The sequence below is a fragment of the Bidens hawaiensis genome, unplaced genomic scaffold (genome assembly GCF_021521415.1).
Source record: "Bidens hawaiensis isolate Kalapana, Puna unplaced genomic scaffold, B.hawaiensis_p1.1 tig00011078_1, whole genome shotgun sequence".
In the NCBI taxonomy this organism is placed as follows: domain Eukaryota; kingdom Viridiplantae; phylum Streptophyta; class Magnoliopsida; order Asterales; family Asteraceae; genus Bidens; species Bidens hawaiensis.
In genome coordinates, this window is record NW_027491855.1 from 1 (window position 1) to 18,690 (window position 18,690).

Genomic DNA, 18,690 nt, shown 5'->3' on the forward strand with positions numbered 1-18,690 from the left:
GAGGGGCGAGGAATTGATATGATCATAAATATAATTTAAGTTTAATATATTAATTAAGTTTATCTTTTATATAGTTTCCTTATTGTATTATAATTAGGTTTTCTTATTGTTTATTTTTTTTCTATTTTTATGTCTTTGTTTTTCTATATATTGTAATCTTGTTTATCTTTTCCTATTTTTATGTCTTTGTTTTCCTATATATTGTAATCTTCTTTGAGTAGAAGAATAAAAAAAATAATCAAAAAATTGTTTCAACTTGGTTTCTCTTCTTCTCTTTTGTTTTTGGAGCCTAACCCACTCTACGGGTCTCTCAGGAGATTGACCATCTCACATCGGTCTCTATCATCGAACATGCTTAATGAATATCCTAAGGCTAAACGTACAATGTGTGTACATATAACTTGGTGCATATATATTTTCCTGACATGAGTATTTATATGGTGAAAGTTTTATGATTTATTTTTGTAATTCGTCATTGCATGTATTGGTTTTATATTGCTATTTTCATTTTCCTTTTCGTTCCTTTTTTATGAAAAAACAACTAGCATTTTGAGTCGATTGCATTTTATCTTTTTTGTTAAAAATCTTTAAATGATGCCAAATCAAAGAAGATTCTATGGACCCTTTTGGGCCTCAAACCAATGAGGTGATGTGTGGGAAGTGAATTCCTACCACAAAGGGGAAAAACAAATTGAAATCAAAATCATGTGGCTATTAGAATAATCGATCTTTCCAGAACCTACCGATCCACATCAACAAAATTATGTGGAAACAAATTTGATACCTAATTGCCACAAACAAGCCTATCTCATCTATGTGTTAGTTTTGGAATTATGTTTTATTCTGTGGCCTCATAACATGACAAAATATTTAGGGAAAATTCCCATAATAACCATTTTAGAAAATGGTTTTATAAGTTTGTCCATCTTTTGTAAAGAATTTCTAAAATGTCCACTGTGAAATAGGCGGGACGACTTTTTCATAATTCAAGACGACTAGTTCGTTGAGCCAATGAAAAACGAACACGTGTCCATAAAACTGAAGCGACGACTGGTTCATGAAAATCTAATCGCCAACAAAGCAATCGGCCCAACGACTGCATTCATGTCTATGTCGGGCCAACTAGATTGTGAACATGCCGACTAGATCAAGAAAACACCGACTAGATCAAGTTGTTAAAAACAAGGGCCGACTAGTAAATTATGTTGGACGACTAGATTTTGAATGAAGATTTTGAAAACGCATTATAAAAAATAAGGGTCGACTAGATCATGAGTATGCCGACTAGATCGTGATACAAAAAAACCGGGACGACTGGATTATGATACAAAAACACCGGGACAACTAGAATATCATTTTAAAAATGGTTTGTAAATGATTTTAGTCATATGTGTATAGTAAAAATCATTTTAAAAATTGAAAAATACTAACATTTATACTGTAAATAGGCAAGAATCGGGATAGATAATATGAACCGTTAAAATATACCCTAAACCAATATCCTTGCAAAATGTCTTCCATATTTGTAAACAAAACAAAAACAAAGCCACATCTAGACCCAAAACCAACATATATTAGTATGGCCCGTCTCTATTGCTAGAATAGGTGGCCTTGGAATTAGAATGTGAGCTGTAAGTGTGGAAGTGGGGGTGTACTCCATATCACACTACTCCAGTTACCACCGCCTTTGCTCCATTCGCCATATTTCACCGGGATGTTTTCGCCGGGGAGTCATGCTGGATAGAGAGACGACCCAACTGGAACCTTGAACACCTTGCATTATGATGTTTATGTCGCCAAAGTCAAGGATGTAGAGAAAGCGACACATCTAATCGTTGGTCCAATCATGCACACCAACTTATTTAAATATCATGTATTTTGTTTTTAAAAATTTGATATTGCAATTGGTATATTTGTAACAATAATTTCAATAATATTAATCATATAACTTTGTTTGTTAATTTTTTGTGACTTTAATATTAATTGGTATATTTGTTGACATTCTGAAAACTGCACGATTTAGTCGGCATGCTCACGATCTAGTCGGGCCTTAATTTTTAAATGCTTTTTCAGAATCTTCATTTGATATGATCTAATCGTCCAACATAATTTACTAGTCGTACCGTGTTTTTTAACAACGTGATCTAGTCGGCATGTTCACAATCTAGTCGGCCCAACATAGACATGAATGCAGTCGTCAGGCCGACTGCTTTGTTGATGCTTAGATTGTCTTCACGAACCAGTCGTCGTGTCAGCTTTATGGGCGCGTGTTCATTTTTCATTGGCTCAACGAACTAGTCGTCTTAAATTATTATAAAGTCGTCCCGACTATTTCTTAATGGGCATGTTGGGAATTCTTTGTAAAACATGGGCAAATTTAGAAACAACTTTCTAAAATGGTTATATTAGGAATTTTCCCAAATATTTATTTGGTTTCTAATTTATAAATGAAATGTATAAACGAGTCAAACCTGAATTCTTTAAAATAAACTTGACAAGCTAAGTTTATAATCAAATTATTTTAAATTATATAAACTGAGATTGAGTTCACGTGAACTCAAGCTTGATTCATCAGCACCCTTGGCGTTAACCAATCAAATAACAGTCGTGATGATAAGAAAAAAAAGTTAGGTCTTCTAGACAATTGACTTTCAAGAATTTGGTTATGTAGTTTACATGATCGATTTGACAACAATAGAATTGTATATTTCAACAAAGATTTGATTCAAGAACATGGATTTCATATATATGTTCAAAGTAGGGTTACAATCTATTTGTACTCCAAAGTAAGGTTCTACACCAAAATACACTAACGTGTTTTTAGCGTGTTTTTAGCTTAGCTGGTTGTGGAGCAAATGAAAACTCAATAGTTAAGCATGCTAAGATGAGAGTAGTAACAGGATATGTGACATTCATGAGTTCCTGGCTGGCAATCCATCAAAGGCAAACTGGACGGTATTAATGGTATGAGAGGTCATATATTACAAATGATATTAGAACCAGTCCTAAGTTATTCGGGATTGTGGGGGCAAACCTCAGCAAGAAAAGTCCTAAGCCATTCGGGATTGTGGGGGGCAAACCTCACCAAGGATGATGAGTCCTTGGGGGTGTCCATAAGAATATCTTAGGCAAATCCCACATCTATGGATTAGGATGACTGGGCAAACCTTATTGAGGAGCATAAGTCCATAAAAGGCGTGGGGGGCAGGGATGGGGGGTTGATTATAATACCCTATTAAATTCCACATTGGTCATCGCCAAAAGAGATTCATAATTAATTCATAAGCAATGCAAATGCTCAAGTATCAGCAATGCATTTTGGCCTTAGTTGGTTGTTAAGCAGATGAAATTTCATAGTTAAGCGTGCTTTAGGTGGGACGGGAGTAGCACCAGAATAGGTGATCTTATGGGAAGTCTCCACCGGGATAATAAAAACAAATTTATGAGTTCTGTTTGGGCAATCCATAGAGAACAAAGCTGAATATTGTCGATACAACAGGTCGATACTACAGAGTATTTTCTTTCTGCAACTCTATTTTACTACATAAGTTTCCTAATTAGTAATCCTTTTTCTTCACAAAAATTTGGTGGGAAGTTTATAAGAGAAGTCCCTACCTCCATTAGTTTTAAGTCTTCTTACTTTATTCCTTACTTCAAGTACTTCTATGATGTGTTGGAAAACACACTTATTTTCCGCACCTTTTATCTAAGTTTTTAAATTATAGTTAATGTATTTTTACTTATTTTATATTGGTTTTACATAGTATGTGTATCTTGTAGGTTACGGGTTGAAGAAAGAAAAACCGGACTTCGTGAAGAGCTTAAAGACCTTGGATGCATACAATTTCAAGACAAAGCATAAAGCCCGACCCGTTTAAATCATGGACAAGCCCAAGCCTACTTTTATATTATAATAAAAAAAAGCCCTAAGCCCCCCCCCCCCAAGCAGTCCGATCGCAATCAGCAGAAGGAGAAAAAGAGAAAGAAAAGTTTTTTTCGGCTAGGGTTTTGATCTTGTGGAGGCTAAGGAGGAAGAAGGAGGTCAAGAACAAGTGTCGGCCACGTTTTTCATCAATTTATTGCAGCCAAGTGCAGCCAACAATCATCTTATATCCTTCTTTTTTAAACATTGTTCATCAATTTAAGCTTTCTTGTTCAATTGCTAAGTAGTTTTGCAATTACTTTGAAGATTGACTTGTTTATGATTATTATTGATTGTTGAATAATTGTTAAGATGATTGGAATGGGTTATTTGATATTTTTATTGAGTAATCATGGCTGTCCAAATATTATGTTAGGCTAAACTTGTCGGTTCTACCTAGAAATGATGATAATTGTTAGTGTTTGATGAGTTTTATGGATTATTTGATTGATAGACTTGAATTGTTATTGTAAAGTTTGGTTTAGACATGAAATAGGTTGTGTTTGATGGCTGGAAATTTTAGTAATTCATTGCTTAAACTCCTTGCGTTGGTTGATTAGTTTTGTATTGATTGATCGATGCTTGTTTGATTATAGACTTTGTGTTTAGGGTTTGTTTGCGGTAGGTACAACCGTAGGGTTTTGTTTCGTGAATTATTGGTTAAAGTACAACGGTTAAACACATTCTTAGAGACCAAGAGGTGATAAGAAGTTAGGGTCGTCTCATTCCTTTGCATGCTAGAATAAGGATTGCGCAAGAGCGAGTTCGTTTCTTGTCCGGTTTAGGTGTTTTGAGCGACTAGTTGATCTATTTTGGTTTAAATTAAATTGTTCCTCTATCCTGGGTTGTGTAGTATTCATTACCATTAGGGTCGAGTGGTGGTGAGACCGAGAGGTAATCCAGTGAGCTTGAGCGATCCTTAGTCGTGTCATCTTAAGGAACCGGTGTCTTGATATCATCCAATCCATTTGCTTGTTAGGCCTACAATTTGATTCAAACCTAGGTAGACGTTTTTCTCCATCCAAAGTCAACACAGTTAGTTTTCCGTTAAGTTTTCTATTTTTGGTAACTTTTGTCAGTTAGTCTAGTTAAATTATTTTAAAAAGAAAAATTAAAATCAAAATCAATTAAATATTATTCTTGGGTAGGTCTTGTCTAGGGTTAGTGATTATTAGCGTTTATACGTGTCCACGTGTTCGGTACTCGGACTTCCTAGGTCTATACTACTTGTGACTGGTACACTTGCCGGTTGTGTGTGGTTAGGATTTTCATTTTAAATTTAAAGCTTAATTGTGAGGGTCATTCATTCTTTTAGACATATTATCCGACGCACAGCAAGTTTTTGTTCTTGCTTGAATTTCTTGAAGCATTCATATACTTGATCCTTTGACTTAACATGTATACTTACATAAATCTAGAATAATTATCAACTAATAGAAAGAAATAGCAATTACCTGCTTGATTTTCCTGTGTTATAGGACCACATAAGTCAGCATGTGCTAGTCCAAGGGGTTCAGATGCACGGAATGAGGCTTTTCCCCGGTGATTAATTGCAGGTATCCCTCAAGTCATGCCTTTGATGCTCGGCAACATGCAGTTGAGCACTTGAAATCGGTGTAGTCCAAATTAGGAAGTGAAGATTTGGAGCATGTAGTTAAGCGGTCATATGGGTGTACAAGCTTACACGGGTTGCCATTTAACAATGTTGATATTGGATGGGATCGAAAGCCCGTGGCTAAAGCTATGGGTCATTAGCTGGAATAGAAATGGTTTTGTGCTGATGGATGTTGTAGAGACTGTGATGACATTGAAGCATAGCTGATTTTGGATAACGAAGAGATGGAAATATCCCAAAATGACAAGGAATTGCTTTCATTTTGACTGATTAGAATTTAACTATATTGATTAAATTGTTCTTCTTACGTTGCTTCATGGATCATTAGTTCTTTTGTTGTAATAGGGGTGTTCAGAAACGGTTTTTCTTAAGTTTCATGGATCCATGAGTTCTGTATGGTTGAATAATATACATCTGTTGTTGAAATGATCCTTCTCAATCAACGTATTTCATTAAGAATGACATTTAGATCTCAATTTTGTGGCGAGGAGTGGGATTTGGGAAACGAGTAAAAGCTATAGCCATTAAATATTATGGGACAATACTCGAAATTCGAAAATAGAAACTATAATTATATTTATATTGTTATTATTTATTCTATGTATACTTAAAGCTATGGCCAAGAATTATTATGAATTTTTTTAGAAGTTGGCTTATTTTATACATTTTATCGTATTATTTTTAATCACAAGAGGGGTTTTTGGGGTTAGTATTGACGAATAAGAGAGTAATCATATAATGAAAAGCATTATGTCAGAGTAAGACTAACTTGCCATTACTAGTAGCGAATAAGAGTTAATTGTCATTGTTAGTGACGAATAAGAATCAATTGCCATTGGTAGCGTCGAATAAAAGTTAAATTGTTATTGCTAGCGGCAAATAAATGGATTACAATTATGCTCTCTCCTACACCCCTCCCTAACGTGTTCCCATATTTCGCCAATACTAACGCCGAAAGCACCTTCTTGTGATTAAAAATAGGGATTTTTACATACCTAACACCCTTTTGATCAAATATTTGAAATAAACACCACTTTTAGAAAAAAAAAATCAAACTATTATAGAAAGACGCACTAATAGTTTAACAAATTAATTTTTATAAAAGAATATTTTTTTAATTTTGATTCTCTGTAATAATAGAATACATTTAAAAATAAGTTACCAAATAAATAAAGTTGTAAATTAATACATCCAATGATTTTTCCTCTTGGCAAACATGTACTCATAACGAAATTTTAACCGGATATGATTGATTGGTTGATCAACAAAATACCCATGAACCACATCTTAATCAACCGTTTTTCTCCATCAACTTAGGACGAATTCAAGACAAACATCCATAATATCTTTTTCCATAATTTCGTTGGCCATGTTGGATGTGAATGGGCTTACAGACATAACGTTGAAAATATCAAAGAATGTGATCAAATTAATTGATTATGAAAGAGCAAATCATGCTTGATCAATATGTTGGAGTGATTGCATCCACACAATTAGTTTGCATATAATTTATATTTAATATTATGCTTAAATATTAGTATTGTATTGTATTAATATCTCTCATTGTAATTGAGCAATCAGTGGTTTCATAATATATTCAAAACGTTAATATGGTATTAGAGTTCATATCCCCAACAAGAAAACTTTTAATCCTATTAGCTTGCAAACCGCCGTCCATCACCCCTAAATTTTCCGATCATCCCTATATTTTTTTTCCGGACACTATGATCCCAACATCTCTATCGAAATCCCTTAAAAAAGAAAAAAAAACACCTCTACTTACATCACCATTGTAGTGGGTAATTCAAACACAACTACTTCTCCATCTATATCAAATAGGTTTTGCAAAACCTATTATCCTATCACCGCTGCAACCATCATTTCTCCGGCTAACTCTACCTTTTATATTCTATCTTTTGTTTTATTCACCCTCCAAACAAAAAAAAACACATAAAATATATCTTATTTTGTTTCATCTCCATTTACATTTTCAACTTCATAAACTTCTTCTATTTCTTAAATACCATAATCACACACTTTTAATCAAGGTTGGACTTATCATGTGGGCGTCCATTTTGCGGGAGCATATCAAAGAATGTAATCAAATCAATTGATTATAAAAAAGCAAATCATGCTTGATCAATATTTTGGAGTGATTGTCTCAATATAATTAGCTTGCATATAATTTTTAATTAATAGTATCCATAAATATTAGTCATTGTAGGGTTAGGTTATAATAGGAAGTATAGTTTTTGTAAAAAGGATAAGAAGTGATTTTGTTCATTGATTTTGAACATGAAGGGTTGAGATTAGTTTAGGGGGAAATCAAGTGTGAACATAAGGGGAAGGGTATAAAAGGAATAACACATTTGTTGACTTAAGCTTTCCACATAAGACACATGTCAAATTCTCTCATCATTTTTAAACGTCCATAACTTTTTTATACAATGTTTTCATTGAAAAACAAATTTACCATAATAACGAGTGTCTTTTTATCTTTTATATGAGTACCATATTGTAATATAAAAATTAAAAAAAAATAGTGGGTTTTTTTACAAATTGTGTTTTACAAAATTGTGTTATACAATAGTATTTTTCATTTTGTTTTTTTTTTTCATTGTGTTTTTTCCATTGTGTCATACAATTGTGTTTTTATCATTGTGTTTTTTTTTTCATTATGTTTTTTTCCATTGTATTTTTCATAGCGTTTTCCATTTTGTTTTTTTGGACTTTTCTGGCAAGGTGGCGGCGGCGGGCGGTGGAGTGGTGGTGGTTGTAGGAGATGAGTGAAGATGCAATTGGGTTTTATGTAAGTGGGTTTTTGAAATTAATTTAAGTGGGTTTTGAGATTAAAGTAAGTGGGTTTTGAGATTAAAGTGTTAGACTAAAATACCCTTCTTCTTAGCCTTATTAGGAAAATCAAACTTCTTATTTGAACATAACCTAGTCATTGTATTATATTTTTTTATCTTCCATTGTAACTAAACAATCAGTGATTTTATAATATATTTAAAACGTTAATAGAAAATGCTCCCACTGAAAGGAAACTACAAATGAACTACTGTTTTAAGTAAGTTATGCAAATTTTAACGATAAATCTATTTGATGTTTGATATTTGATATTTTTCTCCAACAATTTGAAAATTATGAAAACTTATTATTTAATGTTTTGAAATGATATATTATTGAAGTGGATGCTGTGACGCTGTCCATAACGTTGGCAATACTTTATGATCTATTTCAGTAATGTAACTATTTAGCACATGATGCGATTTTAATATAATTTGGTTGACTAAAAATGTTTTACTTCACAAACAAGAAACTTCTTGGGATTATTATTCTGTAAACAACCATATTAGGAAAGTGAGTAGTCTTATAATACCGTCATTTAAAAAAAAGCAAAGTAATTAACGGTTAGAAAATGGAGAGGCTCATGTTACTGACTGTAATTTTCATGTTCACACTAAGGTCAAGCCATTGTCAATGCTCAAATGCAAGCACAGGCTTCCGAACAAACCTTAAAATTCTTTTCGATTTTGAAAGAGAATATAACTTTTTTAAAACTTTCATTTGATATGATTTCAATCTTTAAAAGGATGAATCATGGATTGATTAAATATGTTAATTATTTGAATCAATGAAGAATAAGTTTCGATTTATTAGTTCAAATAAATAGACCGGGTCGTATATATACAAAGTAAAAACCAATTCATTCACATGTCACGACAATGTGTTTAATATACGGGCGGAGTTTAGTTTAGACTAGGTGTAGTGGTGGGGGGTTGGGCACCGACTGCCAACTCAGCAGCCCAAGGCGCCAACCCCGCTACGCCGCCACCAACCAAGGACGCGCAGGGTTCTCTCTGTGCCAAGGCCTTAAACGAAAGGAGAGGGAGGAGAGTGAAGAGGAAGGCCACTTGCAAATCAACCAAATCACAACTTTTAGTTAAAAACCATTACACTCATGTTAACTAATGGATATTGACAATTTAACATGGCCTTTTAACATAACCAGTTAATCACTACACATAACCTTAACTCATATAGTAATTTTAACATAATTCATCTAGTAAAGCAAGTACGACACTTAAGCATGTGAAAACACTATGAATTGGCATGACTTGTTTTCTAAAAAATTAGAGTACAACTCAAATCAATCCATTTTAAATAAATCAAAATTATCACCTCTAGTATAAGAAATTGAAATCTTTTGAACAAGCCAAATTGAGCCATCTTTTTTGTAACCCATATCCTACTGAGATCTCCAATACTTGCCCTTTTCAAGCCCATTTTTGCAATTACGATAGTCTTGTAAAGCCTGCTCAATCTCGGCTTTCGTGTTCATCACGAAAGGCCCGTACTGAACCACTGGCTCGTTAATGGGCTGCCCTCCAATCAACACGAACCTCAATGGTTCCGGCCCATTGTTCCATACACTCAAACCATCCCCATGACTCAACACCAAAACATGGTGAGCCGATATTGGTGATGAACTCGTTGACCCGAACACACCTTCGCCTTCTAGCACATACACAAACGAGTTCCAAGATTCTGGGACACGTTGGTGCATTTGGGCTCCCGGGCTAAGAGTGAAATCAAGAAACATTGTGGGAGTTCGAGTGTAAACCGAGGAGTTGACCCCCATTGACTCTCCAGCAATGATGTTGACCTTGACTCCATTTTTTTCAACCCTTTTTATGTCCTCACTTAACAATTCTTGGTAATTCGGTTCGACCCTGCATTTAACAAACGGTTAGATTGTTAGTCGACGTTGTAGATGAATTTAGATTGACTAAGCGGGTTGTCTTTTTGGGTTAAACCTAGAAATCTGTCACACAAATAAACTTGAACACGACAAGTGTATTCGCAGGCTGACACAAGCACGACCTATTTACCTTGAAAAAAGTATTATTTAATTCTTTTACATAATTCAAAACTCTAAATTTGCATTTCCTTTTTCTAAATTTTTAGCCACCTATGTTTAAACTATGCTTGTTTATTTTTAAATTTCTAATTTTTGACATCAAAAGCACCCGTAAGTTATTACATAAAACATATTTTAATATGACAAAAAAAATAAATAAATAATTGGGTTAACGGGTCAACCAGGTTGACACAAACACAACTCGTTAAGCTAAAAATGTTGGCAGGTCTGTTTAGACTAAACCGAAACCCGCAAATTTTATGTAAGGTTCGTGTAACGTCAGAAATATACACTCACGGATAAAATGTTGTGTATTTATTAATTTTTTTGTAGAATGTGAAATGAAGTGTTCTTACATTTTGTCTTTGGAGGAAAGATTGACCCAGAGTTGCAACCCCTTTTGGGCTCCTGGGCCTGCAGGCATCTCTGAATGAATGATTCCTCTTCCTGCTGTCATCCACTGGACCATAAACATACCAATTTTAACACATTTTTATTATTATATATAGACTTAGGCTATTTTTATTGATTTAACACATTTATATATTGACTTTGGTTATTTTTATTAAAAATAAATTAGATCATTATTGAAATAGCATAGTTTTTGAAATTATATTTCATTAAAATATAATAGATAGATTATTATTGTAATAGCATAATGTTTGGGCAAAATGCAAATTCTTTGAGCAACTACCTGGACGTCACCAGCTCGGATGGTACCCTTATGCCCAGCAAAATCTTGATGGGTAACAGCTCCCTGAAAGAATACAAATAATTCATGTAAATCACTTTCGAAAAACACAAAATGTGACAAAATATATAAAATAAATAGTTAACAAATAATGGGTACCTCTAGCATGTATGTAACAGTCTCAAATCCTGAACAAAATATACAATTATTTGGTTATAATAAACATACAGTTAAGAGTTAAATAAAAAAATGCCATAAAGTAATGAATTGAATGCAGATTAAGAACAAAAGGATGATACCTCTATGGGGATGGTCGGGGAATCCGGCTGGTGGAGAAACTACACGACAAAATTTAAAATGTTAATAAAAATGCCAATTTTTTTAACAAAACAAAACTATCAAAATCTTTATTCATTACCCTCCAATCTAGAGAATATGTCAATGTCAAATTATTAAAACCACTTTAAGTTTGAGTATTTGCGATTTTTTTTTAAATAATATATTTTTTTAAAACCAAGAGATATAAATAGAATATATATAAATCTCTGTTACGAATTAGTCATAAGTTTTTTAAAAATTTAAATGAAGTGTGACTGTGTGAGGTACATCATGCAAAAACAAAATGAAAAGAAAAGCTTATTAAATAATAACCAAGTTTTATATTTGTTTCGCTTAAATCAACTTGAATAACAATAATAAAAACATAATATGAGTTTCGTATATAAATCATAAGTCACTTAATTTCAAAAGATAATATTTATAACATTGCATAATGATAGAGCCGTAATAAACATTAAAATCGTTAAAACAATATTGAAACTTAATTATTATTTAACAACTTGATTTTATATATAAAAAGAAAATTAACTATCAAGATAAAATCGCCATCACTTTGATGGGGACATAGGGTGGTAGGGGAGTTTTCCCTACCCAGGTCAGGGTTCAATTGAAAGGAAGAAAAACAACATTAAAAGTGTTATCAGAAAAAAAAAAAAAAAAAGAAAAATGATGGCCCATCTACGGCTAACCGTCGCCGTATTTATTAAAAAAAATTTGGCTCTCAAACTAGGGTTACCTAATTTACCGTTATACATGTGAACAGATCTGACAATTACATGGGCACCTAATAAAAAAATACACGATGTCTACTTAATGAATAAAATAACAAATGAAGTGTAACTACAAAAATCATAAAGATGTTGGCTTTGACTCTCACAACCTAAATTAAAAATCAAGTTTTTTTATTTTTCTACAAAACATCAAGCACAAATAATATCCTAATAGAATATTTGAAAGTTTATCTGAAGTACCGGAAAATTCATCTAACATAAGGAAAGGGTCCAGAGACTTCAATTCCGGCCTGCAACACAACCCACAAATTAATCAGCAACCGAATAATGCGAGCAAATCTAGCAATAAGCGATGATCACCTTCCGATGCTTCTTTCGAACAACTGCGCCATCGCCTTCGCTCTGGCTCTTGGCCAACACCTTCTTTGTCACCAATCTCGGTTTACTGAATCCCACGGCTTCCGATGCGGTCGACATGACAAATTTGCTGTTACGTAACACCGCGAGTTGTGGTTTGATAATGAGTTGTAATAGCAGATCTCAAAAATATCATGCGTTACGTTTTTCAGACTTAAATTGTGGGAATGATACGGGAGGTATGTCATATTTATAGGGTGTTTTAATTTGATGCCAATTAGGTGTCTGCCCACTGTGACCATCATCTAGATACTTTCCACATTGATGTTGATTCTTTTCACATCGAAAGCTTACGTCATTGTGATGTGTGGATATCGTGAGCAACGTGACTTTATAAAGTACATAATGTTTTTTTAACGGTGGCTTACAAAGTGCATGTTTGACTCTGTATTTTATTAGTTTGTCCTTGTGGCCTTTTTTTTAAACGGCCAACAGAGACTATATATATATATATATATATGTAAAATATATAATGAAAACCTATTTGAGTTGTGAAAACCCTATGTAACATTGGTTTTTTTGTTACATTTAATATATGTTGTTACATTTAATACAAAACATCGAAAATATAAAAAAAATGTTTTGCTATTTTTTTACTAATTTTTATATATGTTTTCAGGAAAAAGAAAATGTTTATATTTTTTATTAACTTTAATTGTGGACCAAAAGATTTAATCTTTAATTAAAAACATGTGGTTGAGAATGAGTTTCTAAAGTTTTCACAACTCAAGTGGGTTTTTATTCTAACCTAACCCTATATATATATAGGGGAAAGTTAACGTACAAATGAAATTAACGTGTTAAACACGTAATTACTCTATGATGTGATTACATAATTACTCTACTTGTATATATAATTACTCTACTTGATTCTCACATTTAGCACGTTAATTTCATTTGTGTGAGTGTGTGTATATATATATATATATATAAAGATACAAAGGTCTAAAAAAGACCAATATTAGAGCATTCCCAATCCATCCCCTAAAATTATGTGAGGAGGGTTTGTAAATTATAGGGTGAGGTTGTGAGTAGTTGTGAGTGTAAATTATAGAATGGAGAGGGAAAATGTAGTGATTTTTTGTAAATTTGGAGAAAAGGTAATGATTTTTTTGTAAATTATAGGGTGGAGAGAGAAAACTGTAATAAAAAGGTATAAAAAAATATTATTTAATTGAATAGGAGAGAGAAATATAATGTTTTTTAGTGTAATTATATGATATATATGGATAGGGAACGGGATGAGAATTTTCTTACACCTGAGAATAACACCTAAAAACACCACCTTATAAATATTCAAATATCAAAACGTCTCCAATTCTCCCAAGTTAGTGCCCTTCTTTTAGACCGGTTTTTTATCCATAGAAACGCTAGTGACTTGATGTCTTCAACAACCTCCCCCAGTATGGCCGGTCTCCCTACCACCTCATTTCTAGCCTTCTAAATTACCCACAATGTGGTGAGGTAAACCCCTTGGAACATCTTCTTTTTGTCACTATTGAAGCCCGAATACTTGTGCATCTCCAAGATATCTCGAACACTAAACTCATAGCAATTTGGTATATTACACGAAAGTGCAATTATTTGCCACACATCTTGTGCAAAACCGCAAGAAGTAAAAACATGCTCCACCGTTTCATCCACCTCCCCGCACAACGGACATAACACTGACCCACGTACAATATTCCTTTTTGCCAATTCAACTAACGAGGCCACACGTTCCAACCCCACCCGCCACGCGAGGACACATACCTTCTTTGGAACCCAATTGTTCCAATTGGAGTCCCAAGCCGTGTCCGGATAGCAGAATTCCCCCACGCATTTTTTAATCCTATTAATCGAAAAGTTGTTTGATCTGTCTAGGCCCCATATTAATCTGTCACTCCCGTCCCCAACGGTCGCCCGCTACAAAGGATCAGAAGCTGCCTAAACTCCTTAATTTTATCAGTCGAAACCAATTGCCTATCCAACTCCAAACCCCACGCAATTCCTTTTCATAAATTATCAATCTATCACCCAATTTGCACCCTTTCATGCGTTCAAGCTTAAACAATAAAGGAAACCGATCTTTGAGCGGGGACTCCCCGATCCAATTATTAACCCAAAACATTGCTTCTGGCCCACTAACGATCACCCACTTCATGTTGGACCATAAGTTAATACCCAACAAATCAAAGGAAATTGAAACATTACATATATTCCTCCACGCGCCTGCAATTGCCATTTTGACCGGAATGAAATTCCACGATCTCGCTATGAGGTGAATCGCCCACACCACTTTACGCCACAACCCATTTTTCTCTTGTTTAAATCTCCACCACCATTTTGCGAGCATAGCCAAGTTCGCGACCGAAAGCGAACCCAAACCAAGCCTGCCTTTCCCAACTGGGGCAATAACTTTGTCCCATACTACCCAATTTATTTTTGCTTTGTCTTCTGTTCCACACCAAAAAAACACTCTTCTTATACGCTCCAGCTTCTTCAATACCCCTTCCGGTGCACAAAATAACGAAAAATAATAAGTCGGAAGCGAATTTAACACCGATTTTATAACTGTTAGCCGAACCCAAACAAAAGGTTTTCCGCCTTCCATCTAGATAGTCATTTTTTAAATAGCTCAATTATCGGGTCCCAAGATTTAACAAGGTACATGTTCCCTCCAACATATAAACCAAGATGCCAGAATGGTAATCGCCCACCCTACATTGTAGGATTTTGGCCATCCCCGACAATTCCCCATCGTCCACCTTTGTTTGAAAAACCCGACATTTGCTTAGGTTTACTTTTAGGCCCGACACTGCATGAAAAAACCCTCAAAATTCTTCTTAAGTTTACCGCATTGGCCGTGTTCCACTCGCCCAAAAACACCGCATCATCCGCATACACAAAATGAGACAAAATTGGACCATTATGCCCCACCCTTATCCCGCGAAATAACCCCTTCGACCCTGCCTCTTTTAACATACCCGATAACCCCTCCATAGCTATTAGGAACAATAACGGTGACAACGGATCCCCTTGACGGATCCCTCTGGTGCATTGGAATTCGCGAGTCGGAGACCCGTTAACAAGAACCGAAGCTCGAGCCGAAATTATAATGGCATTTACCCACCTCCTCCACCGAGTTGGGAACCCCATCTGGATCATAATCGAGTCCAAGTATCCCCAATTAACCGAGTCATAAGCTTTATCAATATCCACTTGTTGAACAACATACCCTTCATCCCCGATTTGTTTAACCAAGCCACAACTTCATTTAAAATTAGTGGACCGTCTAGCATACTCCGATTTGCCAAAAACGCAGATTGTTCCACGGATATAAGCCCTCCGATTACTGATTTTAGCCTCCCGACCAAGACTTTTGACACCACTTTGTTAATAAACCCAATTAAACTTATCGGTCTAAAGTCCGCTAGGTCCACTGGATCTTTTTTCTTTGGGATTAGGCAATAAATGATGACATGCATCCCCAATTGAACGAGGAGCCCTTGAAGAATTCATCAAAAATTCTTATAAAGTCATATTGTAGATAGCCTCAGCACCTTTTTATAAATTTAAAATTATACCCGTCCGGGCCCTATCCCCCTCACAATCCCAAACCGCATTCTCTTTATTTCCTCTAACGAAAACAGTCGCGTCAACCCCTCCATGTCTCCCTCCCGAATTCTGGCTAAGTTCGGACGAATTATTTTGGGTCTATGCAATACCGGGTCAACAAATTTTCCAGCAAAGAACTCAAAAATAGCCTCTTTCAATAACAACGGGTGTGACCCATTCCCCATTTAATAATAACCCATGCATGCGGTTTCCACTTATATTAGAGTTGAAGACACTGTGGAAGAAACTTGAGTTTTTGTCCCCCTCCATTGCCCACTTGACTCGGGATTTTTGTTGGAGATCCCGAAGTTTAACCATGTTAAAACCTTCCACCACATTTTTACATTCTAGCTTGTATTCCACCTCTAAATCAGAAAGATTCCGCCTTTCTGCATCCGACTATTTCAATAATTTATATAACTTATTGGTAGGTAATATTTTATACTGAGAATATGGCTAAAGAAGTAACTTTCGGTCCCAAATGAACAACAGATTTGTATCCTAATCAGAATGCTCTATAATGTAAACGACATAAGTGATAATTACGAGTAAACGGAGTTACTTCTATGTTAAAGTGGGATGGTCCTTTACAATGAAAATGAAATTAAGTTCGTAATATTAATTTTCATATTGGTGATATGGATTGCTCTCTCTCGTGAGTTCTGGTTTGGATTCTTAGCAACGAAATCGCCATATTTATAATTAATACTTAAAACTTCATATAACTTTAAAATAGTTGTATTAGTCTAGATTGTATTTGTTGATGCGATAAGCAGGTAAAATATATTTGTAGTGAGCAAATTTTGTGGGTTAGGACTTAGGTATTGGGATGGTGACCGGCATGTATTTTATTTAGTTTTTATCGTATCAACTATTATTATGAATGTTAAGAGATAAAACACACAATACTTAGAAAGACTCTCGTATGTGAGAGGTTGTAGTGGAAAAGAGGAACCAAGATTGAAGGAAATGAGAATACTAAGTAAGCTAAAAATAAGCCCTTTAAACAATTCCCAACGTTTAAACAACATCTCACGATAGACAACAAAGCAATGCATATTGGTCAACACATTTATCTTGTGAAAGTAGCTGGTCTAGTGATATCAAGGAGTTAGATAAGGCTTTCTGTTATGAACTGGAACCAAGCCCAAATTAACCCAGTAAATATGGCCTAACAAATTAAAAAGTCTGGTGATAGAAAAGAACCGGACGAGAGCCAAAAGGGAATTAACGAAAATGATATGAGCATGTCTCCTCCTCCCACCATCTAACTAGGTAATCTAATTCTCCCATCCCTTCTTCTATGTTATTTGATTGGCTTTAGTGTGTAATTGTTCCATTAAATCAATATAATCACAGTTTCTTACTTCCTAATTTCATTATTATCGTTGTGTCAAAATGAGGCCAACATTTTCCCTTTCTAAAGAGTGGGAGTTTAATAAAAAAATGTTGTCTTCCAAAAAGAAATAGTTTTCTGCCAATTGCGAATTCAAGATGTGTTGATGGATTTTTCCAAAAGAAGCTCTCAAGACTTTGTGAAGTTCCCTAACTTTCACTGAATTCTTCCTTGATGTATCCTACACTAAGATTTGTGATCATGAATACTATGTGTGGCTACTGGCTTTGAAATCACAATATATTATTGACAATTCAACTCTGGCCTCCCATAAATTATTAATAAACCAATTAATGGAACTAGAAGACACACGTTGGATAAAATTATTAGAGCGTCTTTAGTAAGGATGACGACACGGAAACCCCCCACGCCCGTTGTGATCCTTGCAGGCCTAAGCCCAAGCAGGCAGCCCAGGTCAAGGAGCCTAACATGCTGAACGAATACGTGGATTATATGTAGGATGTAGATTTAGAAGGGAATAATATTGGGTCAGTAACTGGGACTCTAAATACTTACTGGGTTCATAAGTTCTGGGCTACCTGATGACGGGTTTCAGTAGAATTAAATTATTATTTTTTTTATGTTTCAAGAAATCATGGCATATGAATTTTTACAAATCGGCTAATTTCTCGATAAACTGATACTAAAGAATCGATCCAAAATATAACTAAAAGATTAATTAAAAGGATTGATCTTCAATAATTTGGTTGATAAATGATGGACATAGTGGTAAACCTTGCACATTGTCTTGATTTATCAATTCGCTCTCTCAGGAATTATTGTTTCATACTTCAAACTTCAAAGAAACTTATGTTACAACTTCAGCTATTATATAGCCATCATCCCCGGTTACTTTAGAAAAAAACTACACTATTTTTTAAATAGCCAACTAACCCACCCTTTTTACACTGTGTTTTTTAAATATATTTTAAGGATTAAATAGCTCAGTGAGCTCACACTTGCACGTCTTTTGTTCGCTTCTTAGTGAAGTTATTTGTTAGTTGCATATGAAAACTCCATCCAGTTCGTTCACATACATGTTCTCTTCATGCGCATCC

General features: G+C 34.6%; 1 pseudogene across 1 annotated transcript; it reads right to left on the reverse strand.

Moving 5' to 3' along the window:
* Positions 1–9,789: 9,789 nt before the first annotated feature.
* On the reverse strand, positions 9,790–12,775 carry LOC143537042 (pirin-like protein; annotated as a pseudogene). Its single transcript, XR_013135979.1, has 7 exons — positions 12,583–12,775; positions 12,463–12,512; positions 11,452–11,490; positions 11,312–11,340; positions 11,156–11,218; positions 10,818–10,921; positions 9,790–10,273 (listed from the first exon to the last, which is right to left on the reverse strand). The product of XR_013135979.1 is annotated as a pirin-like protein (transcript).
* Between the last annotated feature and the right edge of the window lie 5,915 nt (positions 12,776–18,690).